Consider the following 15,117-nt stretch of genomic DNA (forward strand, 5'->3'; position numbering starts at 1 on the left):
AATATTTCGCTCATTTTTTGGGGGGTGGGCTTTTGTTTTCTTATTATTGAGGTTTGAATGTTCTCTAATATTTGGGGCAAAAACAATTTATCACATATGAGATTGCAGATATTTTCTGACAGTCTGTAGTTTGTCTTTTCATTAAGAATGGTGTCTTTTGAAGAACAGAAGTTCTTAATTTTAATGAAGTTCACTTTATCATTTTTTTTCTTTTAAGGATCCTGATTTGCTGCTGTATTGAAGAAATAATAGAAATATTTAGAAATAATAAAAGTATGACAGAAATATTTGCCTAACTCAGGGTCACTAAATCTTTTCTCCTGTTTTCTTCTAGAAGTTTTGTAATTTTAAGGTTTAACTTTGGATTAAACTAAAGGGAAATCTTTAAGTGGGGGGTTGCTGGGGAGGTAAGAGTCCTGCCAAGGCCCTGGTGCTATAGAGGGAGAACCGAAGGAGGCAGTGGGCTACGGAGAGAGGACACACACGTCTGAGAGGAGCCCACTGGGGCTGCCCCTGCAGCATTGAGGACCAAGTGCGGGGAACAGGAGTGGGAGAGCAAATGGTAGCACCACCAACACCAGTAGCATCACGGGCAGAGAAAAGGAGTGCTGTCTAGGATGCTGTATCTACATCCATGAGTGCTGGGACTCAGCTTTCTCTTTAAAATCTAGTATTTAAATTTAAATACTAGGGCTTCCCTGGTGGCGCAGTGGTTGAGAATCCGCCTGCCGATGCAGGGGACACGGGTTCGTGCCCTGATCCGGGAAGATCCCACATGCCGCAGAGCAGCTGGGCCTGTGCGCCATGGCCGCTGAGCCTGTGCGTCCAGAGCCTGTGCTCCGCAATGGGAGAGGCCACAACAGTGAGAGGCCCGCGTACCACAAAAAAAAAAAAAAAAAAAAAAAAAAAAAATGTAAATACTAAATTTAAATAAGCCGGATTTACCTAAAGGTAAAGTATCCCACATGTACATATGATCCATTTTGAGTTAATTTTTTATATGTTGTAAAGTATGCATCAAAGTTTTGTTTGCTTTTGCATATGACCAGTTGTTCTAACAATATTTTTTGAAATGACCTTCATTATGAACAGAACTGACTATGCTTCTCTGTCAATTGATTGATTATATATGTGTGAGTCTATACCCGGACTCTATATACTGGTCCACTAATTCATGTCTACCTTTATATCAATACAAATACCATACTGTGTTGATGACTGCAGCTATATAATAAGTTCTGAAATCAGGTAATGTAAGTCCTACAGCTTTATTCTTCTTTATGAAAGTTTTTTTTTTCTAATCAAGGTCATTTGTATTTCTATGTGAATTTTTTTATACATCTTTATTGGAGTATAGTTGCTTCACAATGCTGTGTTAATTTCTGTTGTACAACATAGTGAATCAGCCATGTGCATACATATATCCCCATATCCCCTCCCTCTTGAGTCTTCCTCCCACCCTCCCTATCTCACCCCTCTAGGTGGTCACAAAGCACAGAGCTGATCTCCCTGTGCTATGCAGCTGCTTCCCACTAGCTATCTATTTTACATTTGGTAGTGTATGTATGTCAGTGCTACTCTCACTTTGCCCCAGCTTCCTCTCTCCCTGCCCGTGTCCTCAAGTCCATTCTTTATGTCTGCATCTTTATTCCTGTCCTGTCACATCAGTACCATTTTTTTTTTAGATTCCATATATATGCATTAGCATATGGTATTTGTTTTTCTCTTTCTGACTTACTTCACTCTGTACATCTTCTTTATCCATTCATCTGTCAATGGACATTTAGGTTGCTTTCATGTCCTGGCTATTATAAATAGTGCTGCAATGAACATTGTGGTACATGTCTCTTTTTGAATTATGGTTTTCTCAGGGTATATGCCCAGGAGTGGGATTGCTGGGTCATATGGTAGTTCAATTTTTAGCCTTTTAAGGAACCTCCATACTGTTCTCCCTAGTGGCTCTATCAATTTACATTCCCACTAACAGTGAAGAAGGGTTCCCTTTTCACCACACCCTCTCCAGCATTTATTGTTTCTAGATTTTTTTATATTGGCCATTCTGACCAGTGTGAGATGATACCTCACTGTAGTTTTGATTTGCATTTCTCTAATAATTAGTGATATTGAGCATCTTTTCATGTGCCTCTTGGCCATCTGTATGTCTTCTTTGGTGAAATGTCTATTTAGGTTTTCTACCCATTTTTAAATTGGGTTGTTTTTTTTTTGATATTGAGCTCCATGAGCTGTTTGTATATTTTGGAGATTAACCCTTTGTCCACTGTTTCCTGTGAAAATATTTTCTTTATTTTGAGTGTTGTCTTTTCATCTTGTTTATGGTTTCCTTTGCTGTGCAAAAGGGAAACACAAAAGACCCTGCATAGCCAAAGCAATCTTGAGAAAGAAAAATGGAGCTGGAGGAATCAGGCTCCCTGACTTCAAAGTATACTACAAAGCTACAGTAATCAAGGCAGTATGGTACTGCCACAAAAACAGAAATATAGATCAATCTTACAGGATAGAAAGCCCAGAGATAAACCCATGCACATATGGTCACCTTATTTTTGATAAAGGAGGCAAGAATATACAATGGAGAAAAGACAGCCTCTTCAATAAGTGGTGCTGGGAAAACTGGACAGCTACATGTACAAGAATGAAATTAGAACACTCCCTAACACCATAAACAAAAATAAACTCCAAATGGATTAAAGACCTAAATGTAAGACCAGACACTATAAAAGTCTCAGAGGAAAACATAGGCAGAACACTCTTTGACATAAACCACAGCAAGATCTTTTTTGACCCCCCTACTAGAGTAATGAAAATAAAAACAAAATAAACAAGTGAATTTTAGAATAAGCTAATCATTTCTGTTTTTAGAAGCCTAATGGGATTTCGATTGAGATTGCATTGAATCTATAGATCAATTTGGGAAGAAGTTACATTTTAACTATGTTGAGTTTTCTGATCTATGAATATTGTTCTCTAATTTGTATCAATGATGTTTTGTAGTTTTCAGTTTATATAATGACAGTTTTTTTTGTCAGATTTATCCCTAAATGTTTCATATTTTTTATGCTATTGTAAATGATATATATTTTAGTTACAATTTCCAATTCCCAACTGTATATTTCTAGAGTGTAGACGTGCAACTGATTTTTGGGTATTAATAAACTTAATCATTAAGTATTGTAATTTTTTTTGTAGATTTCATACGTTTTTTTGTGTGTAGATGATCAAGGTGTTTGTGAATAAAGAACATTCTGTATCTTCTTTTCTAGTCTGGATTAATTTATTTCTTGTTCTTTCCTTACTGCATATGGTAGAACCTCTAGTAAAATGTTGAATAGAAGTGGTGACAGCAGATAACATTTGCCTTGTTCTTGATCTTAAGGGTAAAGATTTTAGTATTTCATCACTAAGTATAATTTTTACCTATAGATTTTTCACAAATGTTTTTAATTAGTTTAATAGGCTTCCTTCCTATACTTAGTTTGATGAGAGATTTTCTGTCATGTTTATAATTTACAACATGTGTAGTTAGAATGTGATAGGAGCACAATGAAGGCATTTTTTTCTTAACAGAATAAACATGGCACTGTAGAAGACAGTAAACAAAAAAAAATCTGTATATCATCGGGACACGCACACATGATACTGCCTGTCATCTGACCTGAATCCTCCAAGATATTATGCAACACATCTTACAATTCTTTAAAAATGGTTCCTGTGCTGTTTTTTTTTGTTTTTTTTTTTTTTGTTTTTTTTTTTTGCGGTACGCAGCCCTCTCACTGTTGTGGTCTCTCCCGTTGCGGAGCACAGGCTCCGGACACACAGGCTCAGCGGCCATGGCTCATGGGCCCAGCCGCTCCACGGCATGTGGGATCCTCCCGGACCGGGGCATGAACACGTGTCCCCTGCATCGGCAGGCGGACTCTCAACCACTGCGCCACCAGGGAAGCCCTCCTGTGCTGTTTAAGTACAATATTTGAAAGCAACCAATCATAAAAACAAAAGTAAAAACAAAGAACACATGCAATCTACTTTGTGAGTCAAAGAGAGATGTGAACTCAGAATCAGCCTTATTTGGTAACATCTTCCTTTCTGAGAGACAGTTTTATTTTACACTCTTGCAATTTCATATTTTTATTTAACACTCACTCTTAGATTTTGGATCTTACTAGCTGAGGACCCTGATACCATGGGGTCCAGGCAAACCATCCATGCCATTCCTTACTCAAATTCCTGACCCACAGGATCCTTGAGCATAAGATGGCTGGTTTACATCACTAAGTTTTAGAGGTGGTTTATTATGATAGCAATAGATATTGGTTTTAGTACCAGGAGTAGGGTGCTAATATAACAAAAACCTAAAATATGTAGGTAGCATTGGCTTTGGGACTAGGAAGAAGCTGGAAGAGCCTTAAGGAGATTATTAGTCAAAGTTGGAGTGGTTATGTAGAGGTAGAAGTTTAGAAAAATTATTTTCTGCAATAAAATGAAAAAAGAAAATATACCTAATAAATATGAAGATCTAGCTAAGAATAACAAGCAATGTTGAAAAGACATCTGGCTATCAGCTTCTTACTAGAAAATGAGAGAAGAGAGAGATAAGTTAAGAAAGTGACTTAAAAACAAAGGAACCAGGACTTATGGGATATGAAAATAAAACATTCTCACAATTTGATGAGTCTTGGGGACATTGTGGGAGACTATAAGTCTATTTTATGTGGGAGAGAGATGAGTTGTTATGTCTCTATGGAAAGACTGCAGTAGGTTGTATTTCCAAAAGATGGTCATGCTGATCTATACTCTACCCAATATGCTATTCTTACAATGGGACTGTGCCATTCCTCTATGAAGGGCTGGCTCTATGTCCAACCACCCTGAACCTGCTGGACTTTTGTGAGCTCCTCAGCCAATAGCAGAGGGGAGAATAAACACTATATGATTTCTGGGGGTTGATCATAAAAATGTCATGCATCCAGGTTTGCTTTTTGAGAACCTTGTTCTTAGCAACCACTTGCATACTGTGAGGAAGACCAAACTAGCCACTCAGAGAGATCACAGAGAAAGGTCACATGCAGATATTCTATCTGAAAGCCCACCTGAGATCCATGATATACTTGACAGTAACACTCTGACATGTGAGTGAAAGCATCACCCTATCCTTCCAGTCACCATCCATCAAGTTAGCTCAGCCTTTGAGTCTTCCCAGCTAAGGTCCCAGAGACAAGTTGTTCCTGATGTGTGCTATACTTATTCTTGACCCACAGAATCCATGAGTATAATGAAAATATTGTTTTATGCCACTAAATATGGAATGATTTGTTACACAGCAAGAGATAATTGATGAACTTTGAAATTATTTTGAAAAACTAATGAAGCACATTTTACTTTGATCTTTAAAATTTTTTCATTATATGTTTAAATATTTTTAAAGATTTCATTTCTGATTTCTTATAAATATGAAGGTTTTCCTAAAAATCTGAGATATGACCAATATACTTTTCATGTATTTGAAAAATACATGAGCATATTTTTCTTTAGCAAAATAGGAAAATTTGTATTGTTTATTTTTCTTCATGAATTCAGATTTCTTTCATAGTTCTTTTATAAATATTATACTAATGTAACATATGGTACTGTCAACAATTTATTTTTCACAGCATTTTGGGGAATTAAAATTTGAGGATAGATATTTTGTTAAATAGGCTTAAATTGTACATATTCCACATAGGCCCAATTCAAATACTGCTATAAGGCTTAGGTAAACAACATGTGTGATTTATAAAAGTAATTTATGAATTCATTTTTTACAAAGGTGCAATTTTTCAGAGTAAAGGATGGGGTAAAAAGAAATGTCCTATAATCAAATTCCAGTTCAATACAGTATAGGAGAAAGCAAGCTGACATAGCAAAAAGAATGGTTTTACCTTAAATGTCATAATAATTTTAAAAGAACTTAGGATACCTTATTAATGCTTTATCAACAATACAACTATATAAGCATACTAATATATAAATAAAAACCCAAACTGTTATGAACAAACATAGGTAAATTACATTTATATTGTTATTTTCAGAACATATTATATTGCATAATACACTCTGCGAGGTAGTATGATCATACCCTTTGTCACAAAACTCCTATATATCCTAGCTACCCCCATACCTCCTTGGAGCAGTTTTCTCAGGGTTACTTGAGATGCCTCCCAGGTTTGAAGTCCTCAGTATATGTCTGCTGAATAAAACATAACTCAACTTTGAGGTTGTGAATATTTTTTAGTCAACACAATTATAGTGATCAAATCTATATTCATAGGCCCATAAAGCTTTGAAAATTAAGGCTACATACATCTTTGCATATATATAATTATTCCTTTAGTACAAATTCTTAGAAGTAAGATTGCTAGGACCAAGGCATGCATATACAATTATATACAAATGCATTTATACATAATATTATATAAATGGGATTATACTAAACCTATTGTCATGCAACTTGTTTTAAAATGAAATACAACTTGTACAAAAATAGTATATATAACATGTGTGAATAAGTTAAAGAAGAAGAAAAAACAAATACGGTGTCCAATACGTATGCTAGAACATTAGTCACACCTGTGAATCTACTGGAGGGCTTTTCTAATCACATCTTCCTCTCTCTTCATCACAATCCTAAATTTTGTGCTCATCACACTCCCTTGCTTTATAGTTTTACTATTTTACTATAGTTTTACTATTTTATTATTCCCTTGATTTATAGTTTACGTGTCTTTACATATTATATGTTGTTTAGATTTGCCCATTTTTTGGTTTTTAATTAAATAAAATCATTTTTTGTATGTATTTTTTTCTTGTTTAAGATTATGTCTTTGTTAACATATGTAGCTATTCATTAACTCTTCCTGTTTTATTGTGCCCCATTCTATGACTATATCACAATTATTTATTCTGTTTAATGGACATTTTGATTCCTTCTTGTTTTTCAATATTATGAATAAAGTTGTTTTGAATATTCTTTTACATTTTTGGTATTCCTGTTCAAGAATATCTTTAGAGTTTATACGTAGTAGTGGAATTATTGGGTCGTGGGATAGGTACATCTACAGCTTTTACTATAAATTGCAATATTTTTTCCAAAATGGTTGTGCCAAGTGTAATTTCTTTTTTTTTTTTTTTTTTTTTTGTGGTACACGGGCCTCCCTCTGTTGTGGCCTCTCCCGTTGCGGAGCACAGGCTCCGGACGCGCAGGCTCAGCGGCCATGGCTCACGGGCCCAGCCGCTCCGCGGCATGTGGGATCCTCCCAGACCCGGGCGCGAACCCGGTTCCCCTGCATCGGCAGGCGGACGCGCAACCCCTGCGCCACCAGGGAAGCCCTGTAATTTCTAATAATAGTGTTTGGGCTCACATTTTTATAACTTACTTTTACCATAAAATGATCACAAACATGTTCTGATGTTAATCACTATTTTTAAAGATTACAGAGTATTTTCATCCCATATTGGTCAATATTTATGTGTTTTCTTCTATGACAAATAATGGAATGATTTCTCAGGATGGCTTTCAAGAATGGAAATTTTTTTATCAACGCGTATTTCAAAAAATTCCACAGATATTTTTGAATGTCTGCACAATAAGGTTCTAATTTACTAACATTTATAGTACTCGTGCTTTACTTCAGATTGGTTTGTTTGAGAGACTCTTGTCTCTTAAAAGGCTGAAGGGATTGGCTTCAGCAGAGTTAGCCTCTTACTGGGGCTCTCTTACTTAGGGACAGTGAGGTTTATCTGACACCTATTGAGTTCCAGCTCAAAGACCAAGCTAGAGCTGCTCTATAAGAGGATTTATAATTTAATGAGAGACTATAAACACACAATGAAGGGAGTAGGGAACTCACAGGGAGCAATGAACTGACGAATAGATCGTTCTGTGTTCATTGCTCCCCAGGAACTCTGCCTCTGAGTCATAACACCAAGCTGTAGAAACAAATTCTGGCAGCTATGAAAAAGCTTCTCATTCTAGCTACAAAGTGAATTTAAGTACTTTAAAAAAAGCAATACTGAATGAGAAGCCTGAAGAACAAAGGGATCGAAGCTAATGACAAAAATGAGTCAAACTGTGACACTAGATACAAATAAGAGTGAGAAAATAATGGAGATTTAAATTTTAAAAAGACAGTTGGGTTGGATTGGAGGATTATATTTTGAAACAGTAAAGGTGTTTTAAAGGTGGGAAAGAAAAAAAAAACCCAGCATGCAGCAATTCTAGAAGCAATATTGAGTGCCTACTTGTGAACGTTCTCTTTACAAAGCCCCAGTAAGGTGGGGGGTTGAGAAAAGAATGAGTCTCAGTCTATTTTTGAGAACAGTTCTCAGAAAAAAGTAACCTATTATCACTTAGGGCTTACTGTGCTGCAAATACCTGCAAATCCAAAGCATGGTGTCTTAATCCAAAAGGTAATTTATTACCTCATGTGATTGGAAGGCACAGTGTGAAAACAGGCTTGCTGGTGGTTTAATTCAGAGACTCAGTGGACTGGCCAAGAATCTGGGACCTATTTTCTGTTTTCCATTTTGTCCCTTAATTCTTCCTTTCCAGTGTCAGCTTCATCTTAAGGATACCTCCTTTCCTAAACACATGATTGATGCTAGCAGTATCCAGGGCACCATGTTTCCTTCTTCACGTTCAGGGAGATTAGATAGCATCCTTCTCCAAACCATCTGAACAAAAGACCTGGTTTTCACTGGTATTGGATTATTTTAGATCACATGCCTATCTTTGAACCAATCACTGGGGGAGAAAAGTATGGGATTATCTTAACTGATTTAAACTAGTTCAGGTTCACTCCTGGAGTTCTGAATGCAGACACTCAAACACTAGGAGGATCTGGGCACTGCGAGGAAAGGGAAGGAAAGACTGATGTTGGGGCTGTATAGGCAATGAAAAGTACGTTTACCACACAGTCCTGGCAAAGAGCAATAATCACGTACATATATAATGGCAACCCAAGGCACAGTTAGCAGATATACCAAAATCAGAAGTGTATACATGGCACGTTTCTAATGTAAATGCTGCCTCTTCCACCATCATGGAAATATAAAGTTTGGCTTCATTCAAAGAGAGCTTCCATGCCCTTCATGGTTTCATTCAGTTTTTTTTTTTGGTTTTCTTTTTTTTAACAGTGTAGTTGGAACTACCTATCAACACTACGTAAAAGAAATCAATACGTTTTCCTGATAAGAGTGTGCTGCACCCTTTATATGTCTTTTTCCCCATGGTTGTCAATATTTATGTAAATCTCTATTACAATGTGAGGCTTTGCCTTAGAAAACAGAGTCTTTTATAATATATTTTTAAAAAACATGTTGTCGTATTTGTTTCATTTCTTTTGCCAGATTTTCTCTCATTTTGTTTACTCCCTCCCACAGAACTCCCAGCCTGAGCATAGGATTAGGGGCTCTGTAGAGTTCATTAGCTGTTTGTGCCAAGGAAAGGGACAGTAGCAAGTTGTTCATTTGGAAAATTAGATAAAAGAAAACAAGGAAGTATATTCCAGAAATGTCTTGAAATGTTACCAAATTACAATGGCAATGCTTTCTGAATATTTCTATAAAAGAAACCAATAGCTTTGGACACAAAGCTTTAAGTATTTACCAACAACATCACCGCTCAGCAAACAAGTCTCTATCCCCTGAAGCTCTTTTCTGCCAATTTCCTGAGACTTCTCTACAGCAGAGGGCACTCATACCAAATGTCTTTGAAAGAACAGTGTTTAAATCAAACAAAATAAGTAGAAATATAAGCTTAATTTCTCTATAGGAGAATGGCTATTAGGAAAATTAAGAAAGTTCTGCTTCAGCCAGAGGCTCCTTGAAGAGAGGCCATGTCCTGGTCAGTGCATTTGGAAGCATCTCTCTTCACAGCTTTACTACAAAGAAGGTTCCAGATTATCTGTCACCACACAGTGGTGGCTCTAGGCCAGAATGGACATGTCTTCCTTGCTTCCATTTCCATGATCTGTGGAGAAGATGATGGAAATGCTCTGGGTTCCATAAGAACTAAATAAAACAGAACACAACAAAAAACCCCAAAACATAATCATTAAGTAAGCAAAAATGATTAGTGAATATGCATCATCTGTCCCAAAGAGAAAAATAACATTTCTAACTTGGCTCTGCTGAAGAAACAGTTTTCAATTCAATGTTCCTTTACTAATTCTAAATGTGAAGATAACTTTACAGACCCAAATAAAATAAAACTAAAAGGAAATGCTAAAAAAGAGACTCTAGTTTTGTTTTATTTTTAGACCCAATGGCTAAGCAGAGCTGAACACAATTAAGAGACTTCTAAGCAGACGCTACAACTTCTAGATCTTGGGTTCTTTGCTTGAGTGAATTTTAATTTTCCCCTAAATTAAAGCTTTGATCTTAGTTATGAAACCACATTTCCAATACACATGACAGTCTTTCCATGCTTATGCTTCACTGGCTTCAAGAGTGGGTGAGGAACGTGGAAAGAGCTACGGCTCTGTCTTCTTTGTAAACTGCAATCCTCAGACCCACCCTTTGAAGTGTCAGCCTCCAATGTTGGAAACCAAAGGACCTCCTTATGCCAGGAGTGGTTTTGAATTGTTTTTCTACTCTTTGTTCTAAATTTCTACAACTGAGAGTATGGGGACCCTGGGAGACTTCTGAAACTTTTTCTGTTTTCGTTTTTACTGTGGCAAACATTCTTCTATTGTATTTGTGCCTCTGCCCCTTCCAATTATCCTTCAGGGTGTCAGAAGTAACAGTGATGTGTTGGAGCTGGCTCATACTGCATCAGGAGACTGACTGATAAAATTTTAGGAATCTGTGAGCTGGTTATTAAAATATTGTCATCTTGAAATGGGCCATGGCAAAAGTATTCCTACCACAGAAACTGTCAATTGCAGAAATACCTTGAGTAACAAGGTCACCTGTTGGGAAAGAGTATAAACTTTTCCTGCTCTACCACAGGCTTCCTTCCCAGAACAAGTCTCCCTGAAATATGAAATGAGAAGTAGTGCAAATTTGATTCAGTCTTAAGAGAAAAAAATGCAATTTTCTATATGCAACCCATCAAATAAAAATTATTCTATGAGAAAACTATATCTACTTGATCATAAGTATCTGGATCCATAAAAATCTGGAAACACAAAAACTCTTCAGTAATTCTTTTTTATTATTTAGTGTGTTTGGAAAATGAGATGGTCTAAAAAAATACTATCATTTTTTAAAAAGCAACCAAAATGCCTAGGTTTAGATTTGGATTACTAACTTTGAGGAAATCAAGTACAAAAATATATACTTAATAAAATTGTACAGAATACTACTTGATTTTGTGATGATTCATATGGCTCCTCACTAATTAAGAATCATCATTGTGAGCAATGTATTTCATCATATTTTAGATGTTCAGAGATTACTGATGAGCAGAATGTCAGGGGCAAAATACACACATATATGTCACAAAGGTGACAGTGGAGAAATTCAGAGTTCAAGGGAAGTCACTGTTAGAGATATTCTGCCAATATTTGGAGGTATCTAGTACTCTTCAGCCCAGCTTTTCAAACACTTTTACTCAGTCCCCTATGTTCCAAATATGTACACTCTGGGTTTCACCAGAACAGAGACATTGTAAGTATAATGGGGAAGGGGTTTAATATAGGAATTAGTGCTTCATTAAATGATGAAGTTGCTGAGGCAGTAAAGGTTTGGAATGCTGAGGCTGGATGGTTGGAAAATCAGTCACCAACACCCTTAGGCTGAAGCACTGCACTGAGTAGTAGAGTCACTGCCCTTGGGGAAGTCTAGAGGCCCTGGCCACACAGCTCTATTACTCTGTCGGACATCTGTGAAGCTACCATGTTTGGGCACCACAGCCTCCTGAGAAACGTTGCTTCTTCTTTACTTCTGCATTCCAAATCTTGCAGGAGTTTCTCTCACTGGCAAACTACAATCCAGAGTCATATGGGCAAGAGATTCTGAGAGACACAACTCCAAGACTTAGAATGGAGCAAAGGTGGTGTCGAGTTGATCACACTCAATCTAGCACAGCATCTGTATTCATGGTTCTCCAGAGAAACAGATCCAATAGGATGTATATATGTATGGAAAGAGATTTATTATGAGGAACTGGCTTGTGTGATTATGGAGGCTGAGGTTGAGAGGTCCCACAGTCTGCCATCTGTCAGCTGAAGACCCAGGAAATCTGGTGCTTTAGTTCCAGTTGGAGTCTGAATGTCTGAGAACCAGGAGATCCAATGGTGTGAGCTCTAGTCCAAGTTAGAGGGCCTGAGAACTGGAGGGCCAATGGTGTAAGTCCCAGTCCTAGGGCAGGAGAAGACTAATGTCTCAGCTGAAACAGTCAAGGAGAGAAAGAATTTTCCCTTCTACCTTTCTGTTCTATTCAGGCCTTCAGTGGATTAGATGATGCCACCCACGTTGGGGAGGACAATCTGCTTTATTCAGCCTACTGATTCAAATGCTAATGTCTTCTGGAAACACTCTCATGGACACACTCAGAAACAACGTTTAACCAGATATCTGGACATCCATGGCCCAGTCAAGTTGACATATAAAATTAACCATCACAGCATCCTATACGGCAGTGTCTCCCAAATGTCCCTGCTTTACATATCATACTCAACCCTTTACCATTTCAACCTACCATCTGTTCTAATAATGGCTTACAATTTTTCAATTCACTTTTATGTTACTACCATAAAACCACAGGTATGCCGTACTACTTAATTAAAGTAATGACGTAACTATAACAGTATAGAATGCCCATTACAAAAAAAAATAAGAAAAGCAGCCATGAGAAGATGGTCAAACTGATTACTGGTTGGTGCCATCCGTCAGGCATCAGTGGTGCCAGGAGTTGGTCTTTCCTCACGGCTAGCCTGGCCTTACAAACAATTTCTCAGAACTCCAGTGTCGGACACAGCGATTTTGTAACTGAGATGGACTGAGACAAAATAAAGCTGTTCTAAAATCAAGTATGAGAATAACAAAAGCATGAACACTGTGCAAATTTAAAATATGACCAACATTCTCTTATTCTCACATTCTGGCTCATACTATAAGAAAATGCTGATTTTTTTAACCCAACTAAGCTCCAGTCTTGCTCCATCCTTCTCATCTAGATAGGAACTGTTACGATCCTCAATCACAGAATTACCTTTGCTTCCTGACATCATTCAACCCAAGCAAAGTCCTGCTTCCTTAAACCCTCCCCCAGTCACCTAACTCATGTCTGAATCCTATATATCCTTTCTAACACCCTCTAACTGAAACCATCCATGGTTTCCCATGGTGTATATTTTCTATCATTTCAACAAGGCCATTAGTTTAACTCTGTTCAATTGTTCAGATACAGACATGTTTGGTTGGTTTTGGTTAAAGATCATTGACACCATGTATTACTTAAACCAATCTTCAATACTTACATAATGGGACAACACTTCTACAGGACATTTCCACATGGACACATCATTGCCTATCATACAGTGAGTTTCTCTTTTAAATCAAAAGGTCTTCCTTCTCTAGCATACAATTTCCTGCATACAAGGTTTGTAACTTTGTAGACAGCTTTGTTTTTTGCTCCCTCCTTCTTACTTACCTTCCATGTTTTGATATAGATATTCTTATACATTATAATCTTGGATTGACCTTTTCTCCTTCTTTCTCAGCTCTAGAACTAATATGCCATCTTCACTGTACTCCCTTAATTTTCCTTCGTTTTTATACTATTACAGTCACCTGATTCTTTAAATATAATGTAGATAGTCACCTTTGCTTGGTGACTCTCAACTGCTTGTCACATTTAATTAAAACACCTGGCACTATTTTTTAACACTCTTCACATATTGGTCCTTCCTTTCAGCTCTGTATGGACTAGCCACCCCCCGTGGCACCTCAGAACCATGCACCACAAGGAGTAGTAGAATGATTCCATATGAATGGTATAGCAATGATAATAACTTGATCCAAAGGAATCTTCCAGATGAAGTAAAAAAAAATCTGTGATTTGTGTGGACTACTAATCATGATGTCACTTCCCAGCTGAGTGATCTTGGGTATAAGTTACTCAGTCTCTTCATGCATTATCTGTAAACTGGGCTAATGATAAAATAGTAGCTACCTTATAAGGCTATTGTGAGATATGAATGAATTTAATACAAGTAAAGCATTGAGAACAATGCCTCGCATATAGAAAATACTAAGCGACAGATATTACTTTATTACTATTTGTATTATCATCATCTTCATTATCATCATCCCCATTTCATATATATGGGAAACAAAGCACAAAGAACTGTTCAGGTATAACGTGTGTGTGTGTGTGTCTTTCCCATTCCATTGTGAGGCTCTCTGATGTATAAGTTCCTTTTTCCTTGTTATCATATAAACATCTCTATGATGTCTAGTATAGTTCCCTGGACTAATTGTTTAAATCAGTATATCCTTTACTTGATCTAATTCCCTATCAGATCCCTTCCAATGTTCAGACTTTTCACATTGATATTGCTTTTACCCATATCATGTATGCTGTAAATGCAGGATAGACTGATCCTTGGAAGATCCTAGATGAAGTCATAGGACACTCTGCTGTGCCAATCTTGTTTAGCCAGTCTCAGATCTGTGCTTGTTTGAGATTTGGAACTCATGGAGGAACTGGAATGGAGAAAAGGCTTTAACACAACCTCACCCCTCTGCTTTCAGAAGAGTTAAGAGCAATGAATTGGCAAATTGCCTACTTATTGGATCCATTTCCATTGCACACTGCATCTTCAAGAACCTATGTGGATTTGGAGAACTACCTCACATGACAATGGAATGTAATTTTATTTTTATTGGATGGAGAGAGACAAAGTCATCAAGTGTGTGAAGCAAAAGAGACCTTAAGTAATTTAAAAATAAACTTAAATTGGTATTTTTAGTATTTATTATGTATTTATTATTAGTATTATATATTAATACTAATACTATTATATTATATATTATATTATTATGTATTATATTATTAGTATTTATTATTACATATTTAGTATGTCCATTTGAGTTTGCAACTACTTTCAATCCTGGCTG

General features: G+C 36.8%; 1 long non-coding RNA gene across 1 annotated transcript; it reads right to left on the minus strand.

Annotated features, from left to right (window-relative positions):
- Positions 1 to 4,514: 4,514 nt before the first annotated feature.
- On the minus strand, positions 4,515 to 9,743 carry LOC112065097 (uncharacterized). Its single transcript, XR_002891838.1, has 3 exons — positions 9,659 to 9,743; positions 6,173 to 6,241; positions 4,515 to 4,584 (listed from the first exon to the last, which is right to left on the minus strand). It is a non-coding gene; the product is annotated as an uncharacterized lncRNA (long non-coding RNA).
- Positions 9,744 to 15,117: the final 5,374 nt, after the last annotated feature.

This window comes from Physeter macrocephalus, chromosome 2 (assembly GCF_002837175.3).
Source record: "Physeter macrocephalus isolate SW-GA chromosome 2, ASM283717v5, whole genome shotgun sequence".
NCBI lineage: Eukaryota > Metazoa > Chordata > Mammalia > Artiodactyla > Physeteridae > Physeter > Physeter macrocephalus.